Source organism: Camelus dromedarius, chromosome 14 (genome assembly GCF_036321535.1).
Source record: "Camelus dromedarius isolate mCamDro1 chromosome 14, mCamDro1.pat, whole genome shotgun sequence".
Lineage (NCBI taxonomy): Eukaryota > Metazoa > Chordata > Mammalia > Artiodactyla > Camelidae > Camelus > Camelus dromedarius.
Window position 1 is genome coordinate 62,231,941 of NC_087449.1, and position 9,438 is coordinate 62,241,378.

The window sequence follows — 9,438 nt, forward strand, 5'->3', positions numbered from 1 at the left end:
CGGACTCCCTAGGACCGCCCTCTGCCTCTGTTTGGCCGGCGCCAAAACGATGACCTCAGGCCAGGTTTAAAGTTACAGGGCCGCGGCCGCGGGGGCTGCCGCGACGCGCGGGGGCGCCGAGCCCGGGCAAAGCTGGCCTTTATTCTGTTCCCCGGCCGGAGGAAAAGGGGCGCAAGCGATAAGTGATTTTTTGGGGGGAGGGGGTAATTTTTAAGCTTGATTATTCCGTTTTTAAAGAGTAAGACACAAGCTTAGGTTTTTCTTCTTATGAGAAGTGAACTGTTCTTTGTGTGGCGAGTAATTTTAGAACCAAGCACGGGATTGTTCTTGTAAATATTGAATTTGATGGCCGTCCTCATCTGGGTGGGCCAGGGGCGGCTCGCGTTGGTAAATTGCGCCCTTGTCCAAAGGCCGCGAGCGGACGTCCACCCACCCCCACCCCCGGGGGGTTGCCCCCAGAGAATTGGCTAGGAGCTTGGCAGATTCAGTGGCTTCGGCAGTTTCGGGAAATAAGGGTTGAGCGCGAGATCCGCCTCTCCCTACTTTGGATACTGCGCTGTGATCCCGGGGGGCCCAGGACAGACGCGCGCAATCCGCGCGGCGCCACAGCCCGAGGACCTCAAAGGACCCAGCTGTTCACCAACCTGTGTGCACTTGCATCTAGGACTCGTCCCCTTTAATCCTGGACCTTGGCCCCCAAGTCCTCACTTCACCGGTTTAAGCAATCTCGCCCTGATCTCAGGTACAGGATGTTAACAACAGGAGGAGAGTTTATATTTTTTAATTTTACTCCCTTTTGAACTATTAGAATTATTTTTTTTTCTTTTAAGGGGAGGAGTTGCAGAGGTGGTCCACTCCCAGATGCCACAAATTCCACTTGTCGAAAAGAACCAGAAGACGAATGCTCCAAAGCTCCATCCTGGGGTGAAAATTGGTTGTTTTCAGATCCTTTTTCTAAACTCCCAATTCCAAATTTACTTTGTCATCAGAATCACATGGGGAGATTGTTCAAAAAGCTCAGATTCCTGAGTTCCACCTCCTGCTTCTGAATCAGAACTTTGGGAATTCATATTTTAGGCCGGTGTCCACGGGGATATTTAGTAAACCCAGCCCCCTGGCAGCCCTTCTCAAACAGCAGTGAACCTTTGAATCCCTGAGAGGGTCGTTAAAATGTAGTGAGTGCAGCTTCATAGGGAGAGTCTGCATTTCTAAAGCTCTCCCAGGTGAAGTCTTGTCCTGGGGCTAAAGGCTAGGAGCTGAGCCCTGAAATAAGAGGAGGAACAGACCCCGGGGAGTCAAGCGTTGGAAACTTAAGAAGAAGACTTGAGATGGGATACTCTGAACCCGCTTCCCCATCCTGCAAATGCATTTTATTGGTATTACTGCATTACCGGTAATGTTCGTTTAGAGACTGAAGGGCGCATGTGTTGTCTGTCCTGCTGATGGAGAATAGATGCAAATCCACTCCAAAGTCAAAAGGAAAGAAAGAAAGAAAGAGAGAGAGAGAGAGGAAGGAAGGAAGGAAGGAAGAAAAAGAAAGAAAGAAAGAAAGAAAGAAAGAAAGAAAGAAAGAAAGAAAGAAAGAAAGAAAGAAAGAAAGAAAGAAAGAGAAAGAAAAAGAAAAAGCTAGACAGCCTTCACTTGGAAGTGGAGATGAAATGAAGCCTCGGTGGGAGAATGGGTTAACTGCAGCTCATTTAGAGGCTGCCTGGGGCTGCATTATGACTGAAGGGGAATCTCCCCCACCCCTAGCCCCACAGGGTTGTGTTTGGAATCTACAAGGTTGGTCTTTTAGAGGATGGAGGAGGGGGAGTTCAGAGGGAGTTGGATCCTGTTGGAGGCCATCCTGGGGATGGGGAGAGGGGCTAGGGTGGGGAGTCTATAGACAGGGCCAAGTGCTGTTGGTCTGAGTAACTGGGAGTGTCTGGGCCTAGTGGGGAACTTTCCTCAACAACTCCAGCAGCAGAGAGAGAGGGGATGCTGGCCCGGGGCACGGGGTTGGAGCCACGTGCACCTGGATGACTCAGGGTTAGACTAAAGAAGCTGCAATGAGACAAGTCTGAGACCAGCCCAGATAAGGGAAGAAGGAAACAAGTAGTGTATGTGCCAGAAGATTCCTACATTCTTGTGAAACAGCTTGAGTGCCGAATGCAGTGACTGGTTAAGATAACAGTGACCTTTACCCAGGACCTCCAGCACTGTCTCATTTAATCCTCAAGACACCCTCTGGGTTAAGAATATTGATAATACCCATTTTACATCTAAAGAAATCAGTTTTTCGAAGCAGCGTGGTTTCCAAAGCAAGTGTGCCTCAGATTCGCCCAGTTAAGATGAAGATGCTGAGAGGTGGGCCCTGCCCCAGAGTTGCTGACTCATAGTTTGGGGAGGGGGGTTGTTGAGAATTTGCGTTTATAACAAATTCTCAGGTGCTGCTGCTGCTGCTGCTGCTGCTGGTCCTGGGGCTCCACTTTGAGATCCACTGGTTTAGAGACTCCGGGTCGTCCAGAACGAGAGGTGGAGCCACCATCCCTCTGTTGCAGGATGTGAGCCTGTTGGATAGTGCTGTGTCTTGCTTAAGGATCTGGAAGGAGAGGTATGCAAGTTACTTTTAAGGAGTAGGATCCTTTCCCCAACCCGAGCTGGGGGAGCCGGGGAACCGAGCTACCGCAGGAGAAGGGGCAGAGCCAGAGCACTCAGCCTAGGACTCTCCACCCTGAGGGATGCTGCAGCTGGGATCCCGCATGTGCCGTGCGTTCTCCGAGGCCTATGTAGAGTCCGAGAGCGGTGGGCAGAGCTTCCCCAGCTGCCCGGGAAGACTTCTCAGCATCTTCTCTTGCTTCCAAACACACACTGCTCCGGAGCCGAGATGCCACTGGATGGAATCTCCGATAGTGAAGGCATCTCGGTGACTCAGGGATAAATCCTGCAGTGAGGTGAGTGAGCTGGGCCCCAAATGTATTTAACAGAAATGGGATGAGGCTGAGGGTAGGGGTGGCAGGTGGGGAGTTGTGCTGGGACGGAAGGAACCCACATCAGCTTGCTTTGTTGGAAAGAGCCTCAGTGTTTAGGAATCACAGTTCAGCTCCATGGTGGCCTCGGCCAACATGAGCCTCAGTTTCTGCTTCTATAAAATGGGTGTGTTATTCCCACTTTGGAGGCTTCTATGCACAGCAAGGATGTGTGTGTAACTGATGTGATGGTCGTTTCTGCCAGGCCCTGCCTGGTTCTCAGCCTCTTCAGTCCTCCAGTGCCTACCTCTGCCCACCTGAACCCTCAGCCAGCCCCAGCCTCCAGGGCAGAGGTTCTTGACGTGAACCCAATAGAACTGGCTCCTTTATGCCTAAGGAAACCCAGCTGAGAAGGGACTTGGCATCAGTTCATCCCCTGCTGGTCCAACCCTCCCCTTGGGCCTGGTTCTGAGAGCCCCCTGGATCCCTGTCTGGCTGCCTGGGCCCAAGGCCCCCCTGGGAAACTGGACTATCTCCAGTTCCACCCAGGAGCTAGTGTTCTGCATCAGGACCCCAGCTGGAGGCTGGCTCCTGCCATTCCACTCATAGGAAGCTGGCTTGGATTTCTGACCCATTGGGCTGCCTCTGTTTGCCAGAGGGCCCCATCTTTCTCCAAGTGTCTCCCCAGTTGTCAGTCCCTCCTATTGTCAGAATCAAACTATTACATGCCCTATTCCAGTGGGATGCACACAGTTTTGCTTGCAGACTCCCTAAAAGAATTTCGAAAAACTGGGTGCCAATTATTTTTCATCATAGAATTAAACAAGTATATTTTTAATGGGAGGTGGAACATATTAAACACTTTGTAAAAAGAAATAAGATGAAGACTGACTGTAATTGGGAAATATTTTATGTCACAATTTGATAACACAGCGAATAAGCATGCTGATCATGAAAAAAATGATATGAACATTTTATCTATGAATTTTTAACCATACAGCTTGACACTTTTTGATAGAAGACCTCGGAAACTTTCCAGTTACACTTCAAAGAGTCAGCATCACTCACAAATTTTTTTTTAGGTTTTGTTTATTTACTACTGTATTATTTAATTATTTTCATTTTGGCAGGTGGGGGTAATTAGGTTTGTTTATTTTTAGAGGAGGTACTGGGGGTTGAACCCAGGACCCCGTGCATGCTAAGCATGCGGTCTACCACTGAGCTATACCCTCCCCTGTCTACTGAAATAAAATCACACAACCTAAAAGTTGAGAGTTATGTTTTATTTGGTGGACATTTCTGAGGACTCAATCCCTTCAAGCCCCTCCCAGATCGCTCTGAGGGGCAGCACCGAAGAGGTAGGGGAGGAGCCAGGATATACGGGAGCTTTACAACAAAGACCAGGTAGTCGGAACATGAAAAGATTAACTGTTAACTGAAGAAAACCAGGCATCTCAAGTTAAAGAATTTAGTGCTTTTCTCTGTATGGGAGGGAGCAAACATTTGGGCTCCTTGAAATCATTCCTTTGACAAGCACCTGGCTATCTAGGGCCAGTGTCCTGTCCTTTCACATTCTGAGTCCCCTCAGGCTGCAGAGGCAGCCTTGTCTCCACTGGGGGGTGGCAGCAGTGGCTGATAACTTGGTGGCTTCAGCATTCTTTGTTTACTGATATGGTTTGCAGTATTTTTCGTTCATACCCCCATCACTTACGAATTTTTTAAATGATGTGCATTTGTTGATTTTTTTCATGATAAAACTATGCGTTCATTAAAGAAAACAGGAAGATAGAAAAATTACCATACGCCCAGCTATCCTTGTATGTTATCCTTGTATGTTTGTTTGCAACTTTTCCTTTTGACATAATTTCAAATTTACAGAAAAGCTGGAATAGTTCAAGGACTCCCATATACCCTTTACCCAGATTAACAAATTTTGTTTATATTTTGCCCCATTTGCTTCATCGTTATCTGTACATTTCTGTACATTTGTGTGTTGGTTTTGTTCTGAATTATTTGAGAGCAGTGGAGACACTGTGCTCTCTAGGCCTATGTGCTTGGAGGTAGATTTCTTTTTTTTCTTTTTTAATCTTTTATTTATTTGTATTGAAGTATAGTTCTTTTTTAAAACTTTTTTTATGGAGTTATAGTCATTTTACAATGTTGTGTCAAATTCCAGTGTAGAGCACAATCTTTCAGTTATACATGAACATACATATATTCATTGTCACTTTTTTTTTTTTTTTTTTTTTTTTTTTTTTGCTGTGAGCTACCACAAGATCTTGTATATATTTCCCTGTGCTATACAGTAGAATCTTGTTTATCTAGGGGGTAGATTTCTTAAAGACAAAGACGTTCTCTTTTGTAGCCACAGTACGATTAGCAAAATCAAGACATTTAATATTAAAACAGTATTATTGTCTAATCTACAGTCCATGGTCAAATTCTGACAATTGTATCTTTAATGTCCTTTATAGATTTCTTTTCCCCCCAGGATCTAATCCAAGACCTCACGTCGCACTTGGTTGTTTGTCCCCCAAAGATCTTGGAATTCTGCTTCCCCTCCTCTTCACCCTTTTTGAGCTTGATGCCTTTTGAAGACAATAGACAAGTTACTTTGTAGAATGTACTTCAGTTGGGGTTTGTCTGCCCTTTCCTCACGATTAGATCCAGATGTGCATTTTTGGCTGGATGACCACAGAAGGACGTGTTTTCTCAGTGCGTCACCTGAGGAGGCTCCGGATGTCAGTTCCCAAGGTCAGCACGTGAGTGCTAACCGATCCCTTGGTCAAGCCCTTAGGATCCTGAATTCAGAACGTCGTTGTGGGCCAAGCCCCGCACTTAACAGCAGGTATGCAAAACAGGGAATGACTGTGTGCCACATCACAACCCTGGGGCTAAAGAGATTTTTTTCACCCCAGAAAAATACTCCATAATAAAATTCAGGATGGATGAGAAGCTGCCTTTTTTCTGTAAGTGGCAGAAGGGTTATGATGAAAAGGCATTGCATTTTCCCAGCAGTTTTATAGGAAAACTTAGAATCATAGAGGATTTGAGAAACTGATCCACTGCTGACATGCCCTGGGGGAAATCTGTGTACATCACAGTTTGAAGACCCCCTGCCCTGTCCCCCTGCCTGGCTCGGTCTCCTGCCGGCATTAGGGCCACCTTTCGCCATCCCACTGCAGTTAAAGGGTTGAGCCAATGTCTTTTAAGCTACGGCATCTCTCTGCCCCTTTGAGGATATCGTGAGCTCCCTGCAGCTGGGAGCAGGTTGAGCACACGATATACCTTCAGCCAGCTTGACTATGCAAAGACTGAATGAATGGGGCAGCTTTTAAGATTTCTGAGATGCTGGAAAAGCCCTACAGACATGTCTCCAAATCTTGATACACACCCCTGTCACCCTGCAAACTGGCTGATGGCTGAAGTTCCATAAACAAGATTCAGTCCTTAGCTTAAATCCCTTTTAGAAACTTGATCCCTTTTAGAATGCAAGCATCCGTGGGAAGGATGGCATGTAGCACCATGAGTCTGGCAGAGTTGGCTGTGAATGGCTTTCCCAAGAGCAGGTTTTGCTGCAGTGTCAAGGGGACTAGTTTCTTGGAGATCGCCAAGAAGAAGGTGCGCAAAGCAGAAAGCTCTGGGATGCTAAAGACGTGTTTTAGCTGCTTCATCGTTTCGTTTGGTCGAGAAGCAGCCCAGGATGCATGCCGTTGTTCATCCACTGTCATAACTCACTGGTTCACTCATTCAGGAACTGTTTCCGGATGCTAACTGTGCGTCCAGCAAGGACGGCTGTGACGTCTCCTGGGTTTGCCTGGAGCCGGTCCTCCTCTAACAGACACACCACACCATCAACCCCCCGGTCAACGCTCCACTCTTACCCCTCATCTTGGTAGAGGAAGGCTGAATGTTTGTCACCGAGGCGGGGCCCTGTGGCTGTCTTGGGCTGAGGAACGAGGTTCGATGTTCAGTCCTTCCCTGGTCTATTAAAAGCACGGAGCATTGGCTTGAAGCAGTAAGGAAAATATTCAACTCCGTGAATCAACAGGCTTCTGTGCACTGTGTCGTCCTGGGGGAGACTTGGGCCCCTTTGCTGGACACAGAGTGGGATCCACAGACTCCAGGAGGGTGGAGAGCTCTGACCTGGCCCAGGGTGTGAGCGTCCCCGTCTCCGGAGGAGCTGAAACGCCCCATTTTATATGCTCAGAATCTGATGTTGGCTCCACACTGCACCAAAGAAATGCAAAAAGAGAGCTCACTCAGGCCATTGGTAATTTTTTTTTTTCACAACAACAAATTGCTTATTTAATATACTTCCTCCTTCTCCCTGCCCAAAAGGAAAAACTGGCTGAATCCACCAGTGGGTTTGGATTCACGTATGTTCGATGTTTGGGAGAAAAGGCTCACTGATTCCTTTAATGGGTTGGGAACATAGAGTCAGTTTTTTATTTGTTTTGTTTTTTGTTTTGTTTTGTTTGTTTGGAGTTGTTGTTTTTCACTCAACACTGAGTTTTTAATGGACGGACAAGCATGGGGGAGAGATGGATTTTTTTTTTTTTAACAACCCAGACGGATACACACAGAAAGCTCCTTTCATTGGCATGTTCAGGGGGCCCCTCAGAGGCTCAGCGCTGCTTGGCAAACAGTCTGAATGAATGCGTCTCAGTGTGGGAGGCTGGGAAGTCGAGTCGGGATGGGGCTGAGGCTGGTGTTTATCTTACTTGAAGGATGGTGGCCTTGAAGACATCAATCCCACTCTTTCTCTCCCTCAGTTTCCCTGGGCGGAAACTGGGCTGGTGAAAATGCTGGTGGCAAGACCTCTGTGAGCCAGTGAGAACACAGACCCCTCGGGCGTGACTGTGGGCGGAAGGCCCGAGCAACTTCATCCTTGATTCCGCCGGCTCCTGCCCACACGCCGGGTGATGCCAGTGCCCCCGCCGCAGACGCCGTGCCATCCCAGCCTGGAAGTCCCTGCCCAGAGCAGACGGAGTCCTTCCCTAGAGATGAGGCCAAGAGGCCCAGAGGACGAGACCCCACCCCGCCGCCCTCCTCTGGGCACAGGTCCCTTTGGAATAGTCTAGCTTGTGTTGATAGTTTGGGATCTCTTCTGTTGAGGTCCCAAATCTGTTTTGATCACTGTTCAGGAATCTAATTCAAAAATTCCAACTTTAGTGTCTGCCAAGAGGTGGGTTTGGCCGTGATGGGAAAACAGGAAAAGGCTTAAAAGTTAATAAAGCTGGAAGCAAACAGCTTTTATGTCAGCACTCCAGTGTCCGCTGTCCCCCCACCCCTGTCCCCAGCTGCCTTCAGGCAGGGCTAGGACTCTCCTTACATTGGAGCCGGATGTTTAAAGGGTTCTGGAGAGAAGTGAGGCACAGGGGAGTATCTGGGAGATGCTACTGGGGGCATTGAACTGGTTTCCTTGGCAAAGCCAGGGAACCCATCACCTTTTTATTACTGGCGCTACCAGCAGCGAGCTACAAAACGCGCTGTTTATTATTTCCTTCAATAACTACATGTGGACCATCCCACTGTGTGCCAGGCAGTGTCCGAAGCTCCAGGGACATGCAGGGAGCAAGGCATCCAGGTGGCTGTCTCTGAGCCTCTTATATGCCGTGGAGGAGACAGAGGACGCAGAAATAAATGAGGTATGCAGAGACTGGGATGCGGGAAAATGGGGTGCAAGAGGATGGTCGTGTCCCAGGTCCAAGGCGAGTCCCTGGGATGTGACCCACCAAGTGAGGGTCCTTGGCTTCACGCAGGAAAGAATTCAAGAGCCAGCCTTGGTAGAGTGAAAGTAGATTTGTTCAGAGCGGTGCACACTCCGTAGGCAGAGTGCAGGCTGTCTCAGGAGGCCAGAGAGGCCATGGGGCACGGGGCGGGGGGCGGTTAGGTTAAAGTAAAAGTAGATCCACAGTCCACGACCATGAGGTGGCTTGTTAGTTTTAATGGGCTCGGTAACTTCCCACACTAACAAGTGGGAGGATTATTCCAACTACTTTGGGGAAGGGGCGGGGACTCCCAGGAATTGGGCCACCGCCCACTTTTTAACCTTTTATGGTCAGCCTTGAAACTGTCATGGCACGGGGTGGCGGGGAGAGGGTATAGCTCAGTGGTAGAGTGCATGCTTCGCATGCATGAGGTCCTGGGTTCAATCCCTAGTACCTCCTCTAAAGAAAACCTAATTACCTCCCCCCTGCAAAACAAACAAAAAACTGTCATGGGAGTGCCACACAGCGTGCTAATATATTACAGTGAAGCTCAAGGTCTACTGGGAGTTGAGTCTTCACTTGCTGTGTCATTCTTTTAACGGTTGTGCCCTGCTCCCTCCCCTCCTGTCTCAGCTGTGCTGAGGGTTATGAAAAAAATAAGTCAGTGGATCAGAGTAGCATCTTCCAATCAGGGATGCACACCGCTGGAGGCTGCGGTGACCGAGGGGACACACAGGCAGGAAAGGTTACAGAGCATCAATTTTCTGATTCTCAGC

General features: G+C 48.4%; 1 non-coding gene across 1 annotated transcript; it reads left to right on the forward strand.

Moving 5' to 3' along the window:
• The first annotated feature begins 9,046 nt into the window (after positions 1-9,046).
• Positions 9,047-9,121, forward strand: TRNAA-CGC (transfer RNA alanine (anticodon CGC)). Its single transcript has one exon. It is a non-coding gene; the product is annotated as a tRNA-Ala (tRNA).
• The last annotated feature ends 317 nt before the right edge of the window (positions 9,122-9,438 follow it).